This window comes from Eptesicus fuscus, chromosome 5, assembly GCF_027574615.1.
Source record: "Eptesicus fuscus isolate TK198812 chromosome 5, DD_ASM_mEF_20220401, whole genome shotgun sequence".
Lineage (NCBI taxonomy): Eukaryota > Metazoa > Chordata > Mammalia > Chiroptera > Vespertilionidae > Eptesicus > Eptesicus fuscus.
This window is the reverse complement of record NC_072477.1, coordinates 46,121,964-46,140,260: the sequence shown is the minus strand read 5'-3', so window position 1 is coordinate 46,140,260 and position 18,297 is coordinate 46,121,964. Positions and strand designations below refer to the sequence as shown.

The window sequence follows — 18,297 nt, the reverse complement described above, 5'->3', positions numbered from 1 at the left end:
TGCCAAAATGGGGAGATGCCAGAGACTACTACATGAGAATAGGTAGACAGTCTATCTGAGAATGAAACAGAGAAAGCAGAGTGGTGAGCAAGAGAGACAGACAAACATACCACATAACCTGAGGATCAAGGAGAGTGTTGATCCTAGATCTGGCTGGCCTAAACTGAAATTATTGCTGAATTTCTCAACCCTGCAAGCCAAGAAATTCTTCCCCACCCACCCTCTCTCTTAAGTGAGCTTGAACTCTACAATTTGAAAATGAGTGTTTAGACAAATATTCATACAATACTGCAAAACCTTGTGCCCACATTTTGGGGCAAGAATGCAAATGTATCTGCGAACATTCCTTGAAGAGAAAATGCTAAGTCAAGGGGCATGCATATTTAACATTTTAGTATATATTGCCAAATTGCCATAGTTCTAAATGCTCTTTGGTCCCTGGTCTGTCTTGAGTCCTGGATCTATTTCAACAGTTAGCACTATAGTCCTATTTCTTAAGCATCCAGGCCCATGGAGTATTTAAGAATGCTTTCAGAACCTGTCTTAATCCATTATTTCCAAAGTCCCAGCACAAAGTTATCTCCTAGCTTTTAGAGGGTATCTCCTAGCTTTTTATCCAAATTACTGTTTATACTAGTATTTCAAAGTCAGGAGAATCCTTCCTACCCCACTATTTGTTCAATGCTACATTTAGAAAAATTTCATTCAAAAAACACTCCAGTCACAAAAGTATGTTTTGCAGTTTATGAAGAGTTTTTATACACGTCCTCCCACTTAAAATTAACAAGTACATGTAGGTATTGATCTAAAGTGACTGGCTCATATCATATAGTGAGTGATGTAGCTAAGACCTAAAACCTCAACTTTTGCCTCCAAGTCTCAGGCTCTTTTTTCTATATCACATGTACTTATCATGCCCTAATTCAAGGACATCTAGAGTCACGACAAGAACTACTGGGTCACATTACTTCGATAGGAGATTAACTGACTTTATAAAGATTCCATAAAACATGGTCTGTATTTGAACCTAACAGGCCATCATAGACATATTGATAATGTTGATAGACTATGAACTCAAGTAAATAAAGCACAGGTAAGATTACATCAGGAGTGCATTAGTGGTATTTTTCTAATACAACTACCAAATGAAGTTTAATGAATTAATCACTTAGGAATTCAGGAGGCGGCTTGACATATGATTAAATTAATAAAGAAATTATAAAAAGCAGATAAGGATATGTTTTAAATACCTTTGGGCCCATTTAACAAATTGTTCCCAGAAGTGTCCTAATTGAGAAAAACAAAACCCATTAAGGCACACCATCTAATCATAGCACAGAACCATAGTGTCCCCTATTACTGAACTCTTTTAATATTGAAGTATCGGTCCTTAAGCATCAAAATAGCCCTGGGAGAGTAAAGTACCAAGTGTCACCCTCATTTTTCTGAATAGGAAAAATAGAGAGAGTAAGCGGCTTGCAATAGAACAACTACCAGTCAATGGAACAGACGCTAAAGCCTGACATTTTTTTCTTATTTGAGCCCACACCCAAATCTCTCCAGTCAAAACTGATAGGACCTGATGAAACATTCAAGATTACTTTAAGCCCTGGCCGGTGTGGCTCAGTGGTAGAGAGTCAGCCTGTGCACAGAAGGGTGTTGGGTTGGATTCCTGGGCAAGGACACGTACCTGGGTTGCAGGTTCGATCCCTGGCCCCAGTCAGGGTACTTGCAGGAGGCAACCAATTAATGTGCCTCTCTCCACCTCCACCATCCCTTCCCTCCCTTCCAGTTTCTCTAAAAATTAATAGAAAAAGTATCTTTGTGTGAGGAGTAACAAAAACAAATAAACAAACAAAAAATGACCTTATAATTCCGATCACTGAGGAGGCATGAAGACATGCAAGGAAGCAAAGTAAAGTCATTTATCTTACAGATTTTCAGTTAGTTTGAAGAATAAATGCTGCAATGTCCCTGCTTCCCAGTTTCAAATTCAATTAAGTTCAAAGTGTCTGGTGGTCAGTTTCTCCGTTCATCAAACATCACAAGTGAGAACAGAGTGCTATAGTAATCGAGGGGCATCCAGCCCTGGCTGGTGTGGCTCAGTTGGTTGGAGCGTCATCCTGTTTGATTCCTGGTTGGGGCGATCAGAGGCAACCAATCGATGTTTCTCTGTCACATCAATGTCTCCCTTCTATTCTCTCTAGAATAAAAAACATATCAAGTGAGGATTAAAAAAAAAAAAAAGGAAAAGAGGGGCATCATAACCTTGAATAAGAAAGCTGTAGAAAGCGTCACAGAACAGGAGTCACAGCCTAACTCCTGATGGTTAGTTGATTAGGCTGGAGGGGGGAGCATGAATCTTACAGGCAGGTATATAGAGCGCTAAAAGCACATAGGCAAAAGCAGGGTAACAGCTCCCTAAAATTGGAAAAACTAAGACTATTTTGCTCTTACCTAGAGTTTCCTTTAATTCTGAACCACCAGTTGGTTAAGCAAATGTCTCTACAAAAATATGGCAGTCATTAATAAGTTGAAAAGGCAAAGATAGCCGAGTAAAAAGATCAAAAGAGAATAAAGAGAAAAGGCAAGGATTTATCTGAGTACTATATACCCATACTGCCCTTAGTACATCTTTAATAATAGTTTCACAGAAGTATTTTCTTCTAAGCATGTACTAGGAACATACTTTTGCATTATAGCAGCAGCTCTGTCTAAAAGAAAAACAATGCAAGCCACGAGTAAGAACCATAAATTTAATTTTTCTAGAAGTCATATTTTAAAAGTAAAAAGAAACAGGTAAAATTAAGTTTAATAATATATTTCATTTAACTCATATCCAAAATATCATCACCTCAACATGTAATTAATTTTAAAATTATTGAGATATTTTACATCTTTTTTGGCAGGTACTAAATTTTGAAATTCAATGTGTATTTAATACTTATAATGGGAAAAACCAAGATGGCGGCATAGGTTGAACACCTAACCTGCAGCCTGGCACAACAATTTAAAAAATACAACTAAAAGTCAGAATGGACATCATCCAGAACCACAGGAAAGCTGGCTGACTGAAATGCCCACAACTAGAAGGAAAGAGAAAACCACAGGGAAAATCAGAGGAGCCGTAGGAGCCTGAGGTATGGAGACACGGGCGGAGACACGGGCGGAGACACGAGCACGCGTGCGTGCGGGGAGGACGGAGCCGCAGAGGACGGGGCAGCTGATGGCCTGGCCAGCGTTCTCTAGCGGGAAGGAGATAAAAGCTCCAGATTGCGTTGAACCCCAGCTCCGACTGCACTGAACCCCAGTTCTGGGCGAGACCCTGGGAAGCCAGGCACATGCTGGGGGAATCTGGGCTGTGGGGCGGAGGCACAGAGGAGCGGCGAAAGGCAGAGCTCCGGAGGCGCGCACGTGAATGTGCGCAGAGGACGGACTGTTGCCTGTGCCGCTGAATTGCCCTGGCGGGGAGGAGACAGGGGCTCCGGACCGTGCTGAACCCCAGTTCCGGCTGCGCTGGGCCCCGGTTCCAGGCGAGACCCTGAGAAGCCAGGCTCATGCTGGGGGAACCTGGGCTGTGAGGCGGAGACGCAGGGGAGCGGCGAAAGGCAGAGCAACGGAGGCGCACACGGGAATGCGCGCAGAGGAGCGTCTGTTGACTGTGCCGCTGAATTGCCCTGGTGGGAAGGAGACAAAGGCGCCAGACTGCGCTGAGCCCCAGTTCCGACTACACTGAAACCCAGTTCTGGGCGAGAATCTGGGAGTCCAGATTCATTGGGGGAGAGACTAGACTGTTTGGCAGCGGGCAAAGCTCCAGGGCGCTTTTCTCTCAGAGGTGTTTGCAGGGAGTACAGAGGGACACTGAGACCCAGGAACCTCATAGGGCGGGGCTGAAGGGAAGCCAAGGCTGTAGGCTCCACCCTGAAACTCCGCCCCATCCAAGCTGAGCACAGAGGCTTTTACAGTTTTGCAAGTCTAGTTGAATAAGGCGGTCTCCCAGTGTAGACACAGCTGATCCTCACAGCCAATTGGACTGGAGGTCAAATCCTCCCAGTGTACCAACAGCAATCAAGGCTTAACAACACCAAGACTTTGCACTCAGCCCACAAAGAGGGGTATCAAGAGCGACCACCTAAGGAGATTGGGGAAGCTGAGCTACTGGCCCCTATAGGTCACTGACCACACAAAGCCACTCCATCAACATAGGGAGGCAGCCAAAAGGTGGAGACACCAAAGCAGGTCACGAATAGAAGGGATGAAGGAAAGTAAACTAATGGACGACACAGTGTTCAGAGCCACATTTATAGGGTTGCTTGGGAGTCTTCTGGAGGACCAAGATGGCGGCGTGGGGCGGATGCCTGATTGTTGCCTACCACAACAATTTTGAAACTACAGCTGGAGGGCAGAGCGGACACCGTCCAGAGCAATGGCTGGGGCAATTGCTGAGAAGGAATTGACCGATGGGAGTTGGGATCGGGAAGACGGGGCCCCACTGGGTCCCGGATCCGGGTGCGCTTGCCCGGCGACTGGTCGCCGCTGCGGGCCCGAGTGCCACCGCAGGCCCGAGTGCCGCCGCAGCGACCTTGGACCAGCCCGCCGCCGTGCACCGGGCGCACCAGAGCTTCGCCGAGCCCGCCGCCCAGCGAGTTCTGCGGCAGCCGCCCCGGAGCTTTGAGAAAATGGCCGAAGGAATTGCTGAGAGGGAATTGACCGACAGAAATTGGGATCAAGAGGACGAAGCCCCGCTGGGTTCCGGGTCCGGGTGAAGCCGCGCGCCCCTGGATCCGGGTGAGGCTGCACGCCCCTGGGTCCGGGTGAGGCTGGGTCCCGGGTCCGGGCGAGGCTGCATGCCCCTGGGTCCGGGTGAGGCCATGCGCCCCTGGGTCCGGGGGAGGCCACGCGCCCCTGGGTCCAGGTGAAGCTGGATCCTGGGTCCGGGTGAGGCCGTGCGCCCCTGGATCCGGGTGAGGCCAGGTCCCGGGTCCGGGTGAGGCCGCGCCCCTGGGTCCGGGAGAGACCACGCCCCTGGGTCCAGGTGAGGCCACTCGCCCCTGGGTCCGGGTGAGGCTGGATCCCGGGACCGGGTGAGGCCGCATGCCCCTGAGTCCGGGTGAAGCCGTGCCCCTGGGTCCGGGCAAGACCAAACCAGAGGGAGTCGGACCTGCATTACCACCATTTGTCCACCATCCAGAGCTGAAAAGTCAGTGCCGACATGTACACATAAGGAACTGGTGGACATTGAAATTGGGTCTCAAAAGAACTGTTGGTCCAGAAAGAAACTTACTACAGACTGATTCATTTGACTGTCAGCATAACTATTATTGCTCGTCTCACATTCGGTTCTTATAAGTATACTAGGGACCCGTTGCAGGAATATTTCCTGCAAGACTTCTGGCGGGCTTCCCTCCCGCCCCCCCACCTCTCCCGCTGCGGTGGGCGGGGTGGGCCGAACGGGCGGGGCGCCTCCCGCCCGTCCCGCCCACCCAACCCAGCCCACCTCGCCCCGCACTCCCGACCCTCTGCGCCCGCTGATGCAGCTGCCTCTGTGGCCATGCGCTGCCGCCGCCTCTGATCACCCCGACCCGCCGCGCATGCTGCCGCCACCTCCTCAGCCCCGTGCGCTGCTGCTGTGCGCCCCACCCGCCCCACCACGCGCCACCCGCCTAGCCACGCCCCGCCCGCAGCCACCACCGCCTCCAAGGCCACCGCGGCCTCGCACACCGCCCGCCATGCCCCGCCTGCCACATCCACTGCGCGCCCCGCCCACTGCCGCCGCTGCCACCGCTGTGGCCGCGTCAGGGCCGCTCACACTGCCCGCCACCGCCTCAGAGGCCAGCATGGTCGCGTGCTCCACAGCTGCGCCACCGCCCACCTGCGCAGTCGCCATGCTTTCTGCTTTCTTCACTCCTCCCTCCCTCAGCATATGCAAATTAACCGCCATCTTGTTCGCTCTGATTGGCTGTGGGCATAGCGAAGGTACGGTCAATTTGCATATTACTGTTTTATTAGATAGGATTTTTAGTAACACAAGATCTCACTCATCTAGGGGAAATGATGAACAACATAGACTGATGAACAAGAACAGACCCAGAAACAAGGAGGCATCGATCCGACTGTCGGGCCTCAGAGGGAGGGTAGGGGAGGGTGGGGGTAGGGGGGAGAGATCAACCAAAGGACTGTGTGCATGCATACAAGACTAACCAATGGTTAAGGACAACAGGGGGGTGGGGTGGGGGATGGGAATGGGGGGATGAGGACAAATATGTGACACCTTAATCAATAAAGAAATAAAAAAAATAATTAAAAAAATACTTATAATGGTGCTCAATAGGCACATATGGCTAGTGATTCAGCTCTGTAAGGAATTATGGAAGATTAAGTGAGGGTGTCTTATGTACAAAAAATGCAGCAGAAAAGAGCTTCCATAGTTGGCAATCTGCATGACCCATACAAAGAAGTCTTCTCTAGCCCATAACTCTCCTTCTTCTAAACTCTCCAGAACTGCTAATTCTACTCATCTGGAGCCAATTACAGGTTGTCTCCCTTTTAGAATGTAAGTTCGTGCCAGTGTCTATTCTTGTTCACCACTGTATCCCCAGGGCTTAGCTTATAACAGTACTTACCCCAACTGGGATGCTCAATGAATACTTCTTTAATAAAGGCATGAACAGACACATATCTATCTCTGGACTTTAGCTTATTTTGTACTTGGAAGGCTTTCTTACTCTTCTATTTGAACATGTAAAAGTAAATCATACCCCTTCTTGAAAGTTTAGCCTCATAGCTCTCAATAAAGCTTTCCCTATTCCAAATAATTATAAACTTTTTTCTCTTCAAAACTTCCATATCTATATATGTATATAAAACCCTAATATGCAAATAGACCGAACGGCAGAACCAAACAACCAAATAACTGAATAACCGGTCGCTATGACGTGCGCTGACCAGGGGGCGTGCACGGAACATGGCGGGCATCAGCAGCAGGCGGCAGAGTGCAGAACATGGCAGGCATCAGCTGTGGCAGGATGGTGGAGCAGGTGAGCATGGGCGCCAGACCAAGGCGGGGCACTGGTCACTATCAGTGGGGCGAACCTCTGGTGGTTACTGAAAATTCTTTGCTCCCATGTGCCGCGGTCCCGCCTGGCGCTCTCACCTGCTGCTGGCACCAGCCCCAATGAATCAGCACCATCAGAGGATGGGGGCGGCGCTGTCAGCTCCAATCGCACCTCAGGGCTTTTCCACCTCCCCCTGCTCCTGAGGGGTGATCGGGTCCAGCAGCCACCTCTTGCACCCACTACCGGTGCCGGCCCTGCTCATACCCATAGCCAGCAACCGGAGCCAGTTCCAATCGCTTGGCGCCATCAGCACCGTCAGCGGGTGCAAGCAGCAGTTGCCTTCCCTGATCACTCCTGAGGGCTTCCCCACCTCCCCCTGCTCCTGAGAGGCGAACAGGGCAGCAGCCGCCACTCGCACCCACTGATGGTGCCAGCCCCACTCACACCCACTGCTGGTGCAGGCCCCAATCACTCCGTGCCATCAGCAGGTGCGAGTGGGGCCAGTGTGGTCAGCGCATGGGAGCAGCAGCAGCAGGAGCAGGGCTGCCAGCACACAGGGGACTGGGGACTGCGGCTCATGGAGGGAGGAGCCAGGCTGGGGTGCAGAGGATGGGTCAAGACCCACCCCTGGGCCCACTGCAGCCTCGCGGCACACAGTTCCTTTCAAGGTGCATGAACTCGTGCACTGGGCCCCTAGTAATTTTATAATTTCCTTAAAAAAAGAACATTCCATTGTTTTAGTTTACATTATAGTTACTTAGACACATCAGTGTCCACCATACCTCATAGTTACGTAAGACAACATTAGGACAATAATACCTTACAATCAGTAAACATTAAATTTTCCTTCTAATGAGGCTCAAGTCTCCTGAAGGACAAAGACCATCTTATTTATAACTCTGTGACCTCAAATTAATCAGTACAATGCTATGAACACAGATGATGCTCATTGTTTTTGTTAGTGAAAACATTATTTCCTTGTATTACTAGTATAACTGAAGTAATTATTATTAGTAAGAGACTGCTACAGGCTAGTAAGGAATGAATTAAAGAAATCTATATATATAAAAGCCAAGTGACCAGAATGACCGGTCACTATGATGCACACTGCGGTGGCCAACCGGCCTGATTGGGGTCCCAACTGATCCCCTCAACCTCCTGCTGACCCTCTCCCGGCTGGCCTGACCCCCGACTGGCCCCCCCACCCTGATTGAGGGCAGGGCTGGCCGGCCAACCAGCCATGGCTCCTCCCCCCAGCCAGCCCCACCCCAGATTGCCCACCAAACCCGATCAGGGGCAGGGCTGGACAATCGCCCACGGCCCTTCCCCCCCACCAGCATGGCTCCCATCACAGCGGGCAGCCGGACCCCAAGCATGCATGAATTTGTGCACCAGGCCTCTACTATGAAGTATAAAGAAAGAGAGAAAAGTTAAAAGTGTGCCAGATTGTTGAAAGTATAAAAGAATGCAGAGGTGTACAGAATTAACAAATTCTTCTTTTAAGGGGTGGAATATAAATTACTTGCTTAGGAGTTGTGGAAAGATGATAATATAACGGGTCACAAATGTTAAAAATTAATCTTTTTGTTGATCTTTGTCTTAAACATGCTTATAGATAAATTATATGCTACATATAGAGTAGGGCTTAGCTAGCAAATAGGTAACTATTTTAAAAGTAAGGTCCTGGCTGGTTTTTCTCAGTAGTTAGAGCATTGGCCTGCAAACCAAAGGGTCTCAGGTTTGATTCCTGGTCAACGGCACGTAATTACCTCAGTTGCAGGTTCAATCCCTCACCCCAGTTGGGGCACAAGCAGGAGGCAACCAATTGATATGTTCCTCTCACATTGAGATGAGAACTCTCTCCTTTCTCCCCCCATCCCGTCCACTCTCTCTAAAAATCAATGGAAAAAATAGTCTTAATCCTCAGGTGAGGATAAAAAAAAAAAAGTAGGTGCCTGGAGTTATCTATATTTATGTAGGGAGTTATCTATTTTATGTAGTTCATTACTAACACTTGAGGAAAATATTCTCTCCCACCAATGACAAAGACAGACATAAGGATAAATTTTGTTAAGTTTTAATACAGCCCTAGCCGGTCTGGCTCAGTGGATAGAGCATCGGCCTATGGAATGAAGGGTCCCAGGTTCTATTCTGGCCAAGGGCACATGCCCAGGTGATGGGCTCAATCCCCATAGGGGGAGTGAAGGAGGCAGCTGATCAATGATTCTCTCTCATCATTGATGTTTCTATCTCTCTCTCCCTCTCCCTTCCTCTCTAAAATCAATAAAAATATATTTTAAAAAAGTTTTAATACAAAACAGTGGATACATACCTCCACCTTCTCATAACCCATGGGAATAATTCACTGCAATCACTCATCTTTTTCATTCCACAACACTCCATAGCTTTAGGGATATTAAATACTAGAGGCCCAGTGCACGAAATTCGTGCACTCAGGGGGGGCGGTATCAGCCTGGCCTGCATCCTCTCACAGTCCAGGAGCCCTCAGGGGATGTCCGACTGATGGCTTAGGTGGGGAGCGGGCCTCAGCTGTCAGTCAGACATCCTTAGCACTGCTGCGGAGGCGGGAGAGGCTCCCACCACCACTGCTATTGTGAACCTGGCTTCTGGCTGAGTGGTGCTCTCCCTGTGGGAGCGCACTGACCACCAGGGGGCAGCTGCTGCGTTGAGCATCTGGCCCCTGGTGGTCAGTGTGCATTATAGTGACTGGTCATTCTGCCGTTCGGTCAAATTGCATATTAGCCTTTTATTATACAGAATATGTTAACTTTCTTCTTAATGATTAATCTTGACAAACTATGAGTTAGGAGGTGTAATGATTGAGGACTGTGGTCAGTCCTATAATGGTCAATAAGTTCACTCTAGCCCTTAGTTTGGACTGAAACTTCAAGGATCTTTGACATCCTTAAATAAGCATTCTCTAGTCACCAAGCCATTCTTAATGTCTAAAGAATGGCTGTAAGCTCTGTCTGGTTTGGCTCAGTGGATATAGTGTCCAACTGCGGACTGAAGGGTCCCGGGTTCAATTCTGATCAAGGGCACATGCCCAGGTTGCAAGCTCGATTCCCAGTGTGAGTTGTGCAGGAGGCAGCCAATCAATGATTCTCTCTCATCATTGATGTTTCTATTTCCCTTCCTCTCTGAAATCAGTAAATTTTTTTAAAATGTTAAAAAAAGAATGGCTGTAAGATGGAAAGAAGAGAAACATGCAGGTACATAGTAAGAGAGGTGTGAGTTAAGAGAGAAAAGTATGACCTAAAATGGCATCAGAGCCTGGAGGGTCTGTGTCTATTTATAAGCAAGCTCCGACTGACAGGCTTCGGTGATTGACCTTTGCCAAACCTTTGCCTTCATAAGCACTATACAGTATAACTCTCCAGCTCAGTCCACTTACATATGTTACTTGAGTTTATTTTTGGAATCTAACCTTCTATTTTTCATGAAGTTCCTTAAAGACAAAATCCAAGTAACATATTCTGCCTTCACACTGAGCAAACATCTCCAGCAGTTCTGCACTTTGCAAAACAACACACTGAAAAGGTGTTAGTACTGTGTGTTACTGTGCGGAGTATGCAAGCCAATTTCTATAATAAACTCACAACACTCTATTTGCAATTCAAGAAATTATTGGCCCAACAAGTCTTCACCAGCAAAACATTTAAAATAGAATTCCTTCCCCTCTTTCCCCAAAGGGAGAGGGACAAATTTTATGTATGTGATTACAGGTAATACTCTATATGCATCATGTGACTTAGAGCTACTTGAAAGTTTTAAGGGGCAGAGAAGGGCCACATGGGGTTTGGCTCTAACAGATAAGCTAGTCTCTTACAGCATTAGATATGAACTTTTTTGCTTATATTTCACTGTACCATAGAGTACCTTATTAGCCATAATATGAAAAATGTGTCTCACTGCTCTAAATAATAGAAAATACACATAAAGGACACACAATCATAAAATTTATCCTAGTTCAGAAGTATTCCTTTCCTGGCTAACTAGTATAACTAGTTAATAAAGGTCAAGGTCATATTTCATCCTTGGAAGAACAGATAGAAATTCATGGTACTATCACCACTAAATTAGCTCCATTAAAGACTAGCCGTTATACCTGACTCACCTCCACAGGCGCTGGGCCCAGGCTGGGCTGGGTGAGTATCTCTCGAAAAAGCCAACCCTCAGCATGACTAGGAGCCTGTGGAGCCCAGAGGCCTTTGAGGGGCCCCTCTGCATCCCCTGGGGTCTGGCTTTTACCTGAGCCTCTTCCCGAAACTACTAGCCATTCTTTTAACCACCCTAGAGCCCTCTCCCATGCACTGGGCCAAATGAAACAATAAAGCTTTTTGCAGCAAAAAAATAAAAAAATGTAATGAGGGGAAGGCTGGTTCACAATAGTTACAAGTTATGGAAAATGAAACGAGAAGAAACTTAAACAAATGGAAAGATAAAATATGCTCTTGGAGAGTAAACTAAACACTAATGGAAAATGTCAATTACTTCCAAATAAATGTATATTTTTTATATAATGCCAAGCATTGTATGTGACAACCATTGTGTGAAGATAGCTATATCTTAAAAAAGTAAAATTGGTGGAAATGTACATAAACTGTACACTTTAAGATATTAAAGTGTCTTTTAATCCTAATTAGAAGAGTATAATGTTGGTGTAAGAATCAATAGATCAATGCAACTAAACAAACAGGCCTGAAACAGACCCTTGTATCTACCTAATAAAAGAGTAACATGCTAATCGACCATAACTTTGCGACGCCCACCAGCCAATCAGGAGTGAGTATGCAAATTAATCGAACAAAAAAATGGTGGTTTAATTTGCATACGCAGGCGCCAAGCGGCCAGGGGCGGGATGCTTGTGTTGTTGCTGTGGTGATGATGCCGGCCTTCCGCACTACCCCAGCTGCTCCGGGCCTCTGGGTAGCGTGCAAAGGTGGAAAGGTGGCTCTGGCAGCCAGGGGAAGGAAGGCCCATTCTTGCACAAATCTTCGTGCATCGGGCCTCTAGTATATTATAACTTGTTTTATGAGAAAGTATACATCATAAACCATATGGAAAAAATAGATTACTCCATAAGTGGTTTATATAAAACTAGCGAACTATTTATTTTTTTGGGGGAGGACATCAACTTATGGTCTCAATTAACAGCACACAAAAATGGATCTCAAATTTTATACTGTAACTTGGGTGATTTTTGGTCACATGCATGCAGGTGACAGCACATTCATCTCAGAAGTGGGCCCTTCTCAAGTCTGTTCACATTCTAGTAGGCATTGGCTAGCACTTGGTTGGCCCAAATAACAGGATCCGCCAATTGCAAATATATCAAACCACAGGTATCGGCCATGTCAAAAATTAAACTCTAAGAGCCAGAACCTCCTGGGAAATATTTTGGAACACAACATTTGGCTGTTAGAGTTGTGGAGCTGAAAGATGCCAAAACTCTGCCACTACCTACTTAGCAATTCATACTGTTTCTTCATGTATCAAAAGCCAATAATGAGATCTTTCCTACCTACCTCAGAGCCATGTTGTAGGAAGCAGTCAGTTATGAAATCGCTTTTACAAAAAAAGACAAAAAAAAAAAAAAAAGACTAGCCATTATTAGTATTGTGTGAATCACACCTTTTCAAGCCCATTACATGAAACAACTCTTCCTATTTTTTCCTCACAAAATTAAGCATTAGTCTCAGATTGGACTTACGTTGTAATATCAAAGGAAGCATTTAAATGTCCTTTTAAAATGTAGGTAAATTTGAAAACAAACATGCGCACATCCTCTTTAAAAGGAAAAGATGGTGACCACACCACACTTTTCATTGTCTGAAGTTTGATCCATACACTATAAGACAGAGATACTATTCTTATATCAATCTCAGGTTCTTGCTACTGATTCACCAACTCAAGCTCCCTATGAGGAACAACAGTGACACTGGTGCTGCTCCTTCTCAAAGAATACACACAAAGGCTCAGATCTTTTCAAACATCCTCCTCACCCTTTACCCAGAGAACAGACCTTTAGACCTTTTTTGTTTTGAATATGAGGCTTCTGCTGTTGTCTCATGTTTACTTATTTCAAATAGGCCACTCACACTGAAAGGAGCAGGTCGTTCACAGGGTGCCAGTTTGGCAGATGTGGCTTACACCTTAATTCATTATTCCAGACCTCTGCAAAGTATGAGACGGTCTGCCTCTCTTAACACAGGTCCAAAGCAGCGTTTTCCCCTAAGATTATTCTTTTCTTTCTTCTAAGATTATTCTGGATGGTTAAGTACAATAAACATAGGCACAATTAGTTGTTAAAGAGGAAGTTTTCTTTCTGGGATTCACTGCCCTATGCCAGGACACTACACTTGTTTTCAGGCTCTACACCCCACTTTGAGAATCTCAAGATGTTGAATTGTCTTAAGGAAAAATGTCTTGCTTTTTAGCAAGTGTTACATGAAGAGGAAAAATAAGGAACATCTGTAAGCTCATCCTTCTCTTGTCACACTAATAACTGTTTTCTCCCAGTTCTCAAAGCCATATTCTTAGAGAACCTGCTCTCTGCTGAGTGGCAGAGTTCACATGGTTTTGTACCTTTTGAATAAGGTACCTGGACTAGTACTGAAAAGCTGTTCCAAGCAGAATCAGCCAGTCTCTTTTCCAGGAACTTGCAATTTGGACACAGGGCTCAAGTCAGTCTCTGCGGGTGCTTAAATTGAAAGGGGCTAGATGAGAGACCTTTTCCTACTAAATGTAAGGAAAAGTCAAGAAGGCTAGTAATATGAAGAAAATGAAGAGGGCTAACAAGAGCCGAGGCAAGGCCGAAACCGGTTTGGCTCAGTGGATAGAGCGTCGGTCTGCGGACTGGAAGGTCCCGGGTTCGATTCCGGTCAAGGGCATGTACATTGGTTGCGGGCACATCCCCCGGTGGGGGGTGTGCAGGAGGCAGCTGGTCGATGTCTCTCTCTCATCGATGTTTCTAGCTCTCTATCCCTCTCCCTTCCTCTCTGTGAAGAATCAATAAAATATATTTAAAAAAAAAAAAAAAAGAGCCGAGGCAAGGAATTTTATGACCCTCAGCAGAAGGAGCATCAAATAAAGTGTCAGAGTCTAGAGGAGCTGCACAGAAAGCCAGGGACAGAGAGTAGTTGTCTTGGTTCCTAGAGGCAAAAGTGCTTTGTTTTAATCTCCAGTGAAACCTGTATATTTCCTTCCTTGGTTGCATGCCATGTCCCCAAGATTTTCCAGTAAATTCTCCGTTTAGATGTAAGCTAACTGGAATAGATTCTGTTATTTGTAATCAAAATAGTATTGACTAAGACACATATAACTGCTCATCTTCCTCCACTGTAACCAACGTATCCTGAATACTCACTATGTGCAAGACATTATACTAGATGCTTTAGGGAAGGAATGAAAAAAACCCAAAAGATAAATAAGATACAGATTCTGCCCTTTGGGAGCTTACAGGTAGAAAACAGAGAGATAAATGCTAACCTGGTATTAGGTTAAACTTTTCATAAATATTAGTAAAATGAAGGAAGACTGTGGTGTGAAATGGCATAATAACCAAATTTACTTACTAAAAATTGTTCTTAAATATATCTTTATTGCTTTCAAAGAGGAAGGGAGAGGGAAAAAGAGAAACAACAGTAATGAGAGAGAATCCTTGATCGGCTGGCTACCTCCTGCAGGCCCCTACCGGGGACCAAGCCTGAAACCTGAGCATGAACCGTGACCTCCTGGTTCATAGGTTGACACTGACCCACTGAGCCACACCTCCTGGGCTACTTACTCAAATTTAACAATGTATGCTTGGCTTAAAAAAGTTTAAGAAAATAAAAAACTACCATAAAATATTTTGCAGATATATACTTTATTATATCAACTCGGTACCACTGTATATACTATACCTCCATGCTATGCAGCATTACTTACTGAACCTGATCATAATACACAAATCCAGTTAGATTACATTTTATTCTCTATGGGCAATTTAAGGGATTTTTGAAGGCTAACTGATTACGCATGATTTTCACCTGTGTGCTAGCTTTATCTCCTTAGGAAAACCATCACCCTTGAAATCTTAGCATTTTATATAAGACTAGAGGCCTGGTGCATGAAATTCGTGCATGGGTGGGGTCCCTAGGCCTGGCCAGCGATCAGGGCTGACCAGGGCCAGGCTGATCAGGGCTGGGCCAGAGAGGAGGCGAAAGTCGCCAGGCTGGGCGTGGAAGGAACGAATGCCAACACCGCCATCATTGGTGCCCTGCCACCTAGCGGTTCCCCACCTCCCCCACTCCTTCTTCCCTCGCTGCTGCACCGCCACTGCGGCTCGCAGGCTAATTGGGGCCTGGCGGCCAGGGGAAGGGACCAGGCACAAGAGGTTGGCCACCAGCCCCAAGGAGGGAGCCAGTCCTTGGCGCCCCTGGGAAAGGGGCCACATCTGCCGCCACCTAGCCCCAGTTCCCTGTCCCAGCCCCGGGGCCAGAGAGAGGGACCATGGAAGGTTGGCTGGCTGGGGGAGGTTGGCTGTGGGAGTGCACTGATCACCAGGGGGCAGCTCGTGAATTCAGCGTCTGCCCCCAGGTGGTCAGTGCACGTCATAGTGACCGGTCATTCCCGTCGTTCTGGTCACTTAGGCTTTTATATATATAGATACCTAAAAACTAGTATGTGTGATCTTTGACAGCTGGTGGTGGTCTGATTATTTGAATGTTTATTAGGTTATCCCAGCAGCCAATGAACTAAAATATGGTGTTCTGAGAGGTATCTTAGGATTTTGAATAAAGCCTCTAGACTCAAATTATGCTACCAAGTCCCCAAAGTGCCAGTGCCTCAATATGACAAACTATCACATAGACAGGCTCCACCAACTTCTTTTCTAGCATTCTTTTATTTATCTTCCTAGAATATTTTCAATTATTGTTCAATCATAATATTCAACTTGACATTTAACTCATCTTACCCCTTTACTATCTCATCTCTCAAATCCATATCCTATATAATAAAAGGCTAATATGCAAATTGTCCCCTCGACCTGGAGTTCAACTGGGAGTTCGACCAGGGGGTGGGGTGGACAGCCAACTGTCACAGCCCCTTCCCTGGCCGGCCCTGGCCCCAATTGGGCTTTCCCTCGCCCCCCTCCCGACTGGGGGGCAGGGTCGGCCGGACCCCACCCATGCACAGATTCGTGCACCGGGCCTCTAGTTGGATAATAAAGCTAAAAGGATCTCAACACTGTTTGAAATTTATACCTTTCCATTTGATAAACAGATCCCCAATCTTATCTTTAAATTAGAAAAATTCTAATGAAAAATATAGAAATAAAAAAGACTAAGGAAATACTCAGCAGCTAAGTGGAGAAAGTAAATCTTTCTTTTATATATTTTTCCAAACCTTCAGTGATATTAATTTTCTCTAGAACTTACAAAATTTTTCAACTGGAAAAATTTTTTTTTTCCTTTGGCCAAGCTGCACATAGATAATTATAAATTCCTTCTCTAAAGTTACTCTTTTTTTTTTTTTTTTTAGGGAGCAGAGTATGAGATCTAGAGTGCTGTCTTTCCTGAACTGTAACTATTAAGAATGGAGCTAAGCAAACAGTTGACAAGCTATGATCCCTCCTTCAACTTGATTGCATCTACATAAATTCTTTAGCTGCTGATGGGCTATTTATGTCTGATGATCTGCAATGCTATAGCCACTACACTGATAAGAAACAAACATAATTCTGAAACTCAAAGGGCTTACTAGTATATTCCAGAATTTTCACCAGAGAGTGTTTGGATGCTTTGAGTTTGTAAGTACTAGTAAACATACATGTCTCTAACTGTATACCAAATCCATAAAGAAATAATTTGAGGGACTTTGTTCTTATATCTTAAATTATTCATTCATATTTTTATTCTGCTTCCTTAACACAGTTAATGAAGAATTGTTGGCATAAGCAAATAAAGACCCGGAATAGAACCTGCAATTCATCGGTGCATGGGACAATACCCAACCAACTGAGCCACACCAGTCAAGGCTTATGTATCCTTCCTCTTTGAGGGCACTGATATTCACTAACATTCCCATAGAACAATAAGCCTTATTTATGATGTTTCAGCAGTTTGGCACTAGTAACACCACTTTCTTTGAGGATTCATAAATAAGTGCAGTTTGGTAAGGATCAAACATTAACTGAACCAGTTGGCTTGGTCCTTGAGCAATAGTTTCAACTCTATTTTACAGAACAAAAATAGGTATGGCAATTTTACCTTTTTTTTTTTTCTGGGGTTCAAGATATCTGTGGCCAAGTGTCCCCTCCCAATTGGCATAAACTGCTATGGAGCTGTGGAAGTAAAGGTACTCCTTCTCACCAAGGAGGCTTGAATGAGAATAATTGTATTTCAACCTGACCACATTCAGATCCTCTGAAAGAAACAAACACCTCACTCAAGATCACAGATATGATGGGTTCACAGTAGCCAGAATTCTGCTGCATTGAGTCAGAGAAAGGACTGGGAAGTACCAAGTGACCATTGCTTTAGAATCCATCAGAAATTCTTCAAAAAAAATGAAAAAGTTATCTCTTCATTCTGATATTTCTTAAAGCTACAAGAAATGTAAATAGGATATTTCCATTTCTACAGAATAGATCTTCAATTTCAATGTAAAACAATACTGCCTTGTGTTTACATAGCACTTTTCCCTTAAGAATTCAAGGCCTTTACAGACATTACCTCATCCAACCCCAGCAGGTCTGCAAATTTGATAAGAAACAGGAGGTTTTCCTGTTGTATGAAAAAGGAAACTGAGGCATGGGCACATGGTTAACACCTGAGTCACAAAGAAACAGCTGGAAAAACTGGGCTAAACTTTTCTCCTCGCTCCAATTCTTGGCTGTCTCCACTTATTCACACTGCCTGTAATTAGAGACGGCAAGTGTCTAAATCTCCATAGTCGTCAAAATGTAATTTCAAGGCTGCTCTTTTTTACTAAAAAGATCAATTTTCCCTAGACTTAGGGGTTTTTGTCTCCTCCGTCTATAATACCCCTGGCAGAGAGATTTCTGAAAACATATACATGACAAGAAATGGTCCAGATTTCACTTTCTTTTACTGAAATCACCATTTTATCCTTTCTTCTCATTATAAAAAATTTCTGCCTAACTGGAGACCAAAAGGTTTTTTCTAAATTCTTTAAGCACTTCTAAGTATCGGGATATCTAAGTTGAGGCATG

The 18,297-nt window shown here is 45.3% G+C and overlaps 1 protein-coding gene across 7 annotated transcripts in view; it reads right to left on the bottom strand.

Moving 5' to 3' along the window:
* Positions 1–18,297, bottom strand: part of CSNK1G1 (casein kinase 1 gamma 1) — a 147,344-nt gene that overhangs the window by 54,513 nt on the left and 74,534 nt on the right. The gene's annotated exons all lie outside the window — the stretch shown is intronic.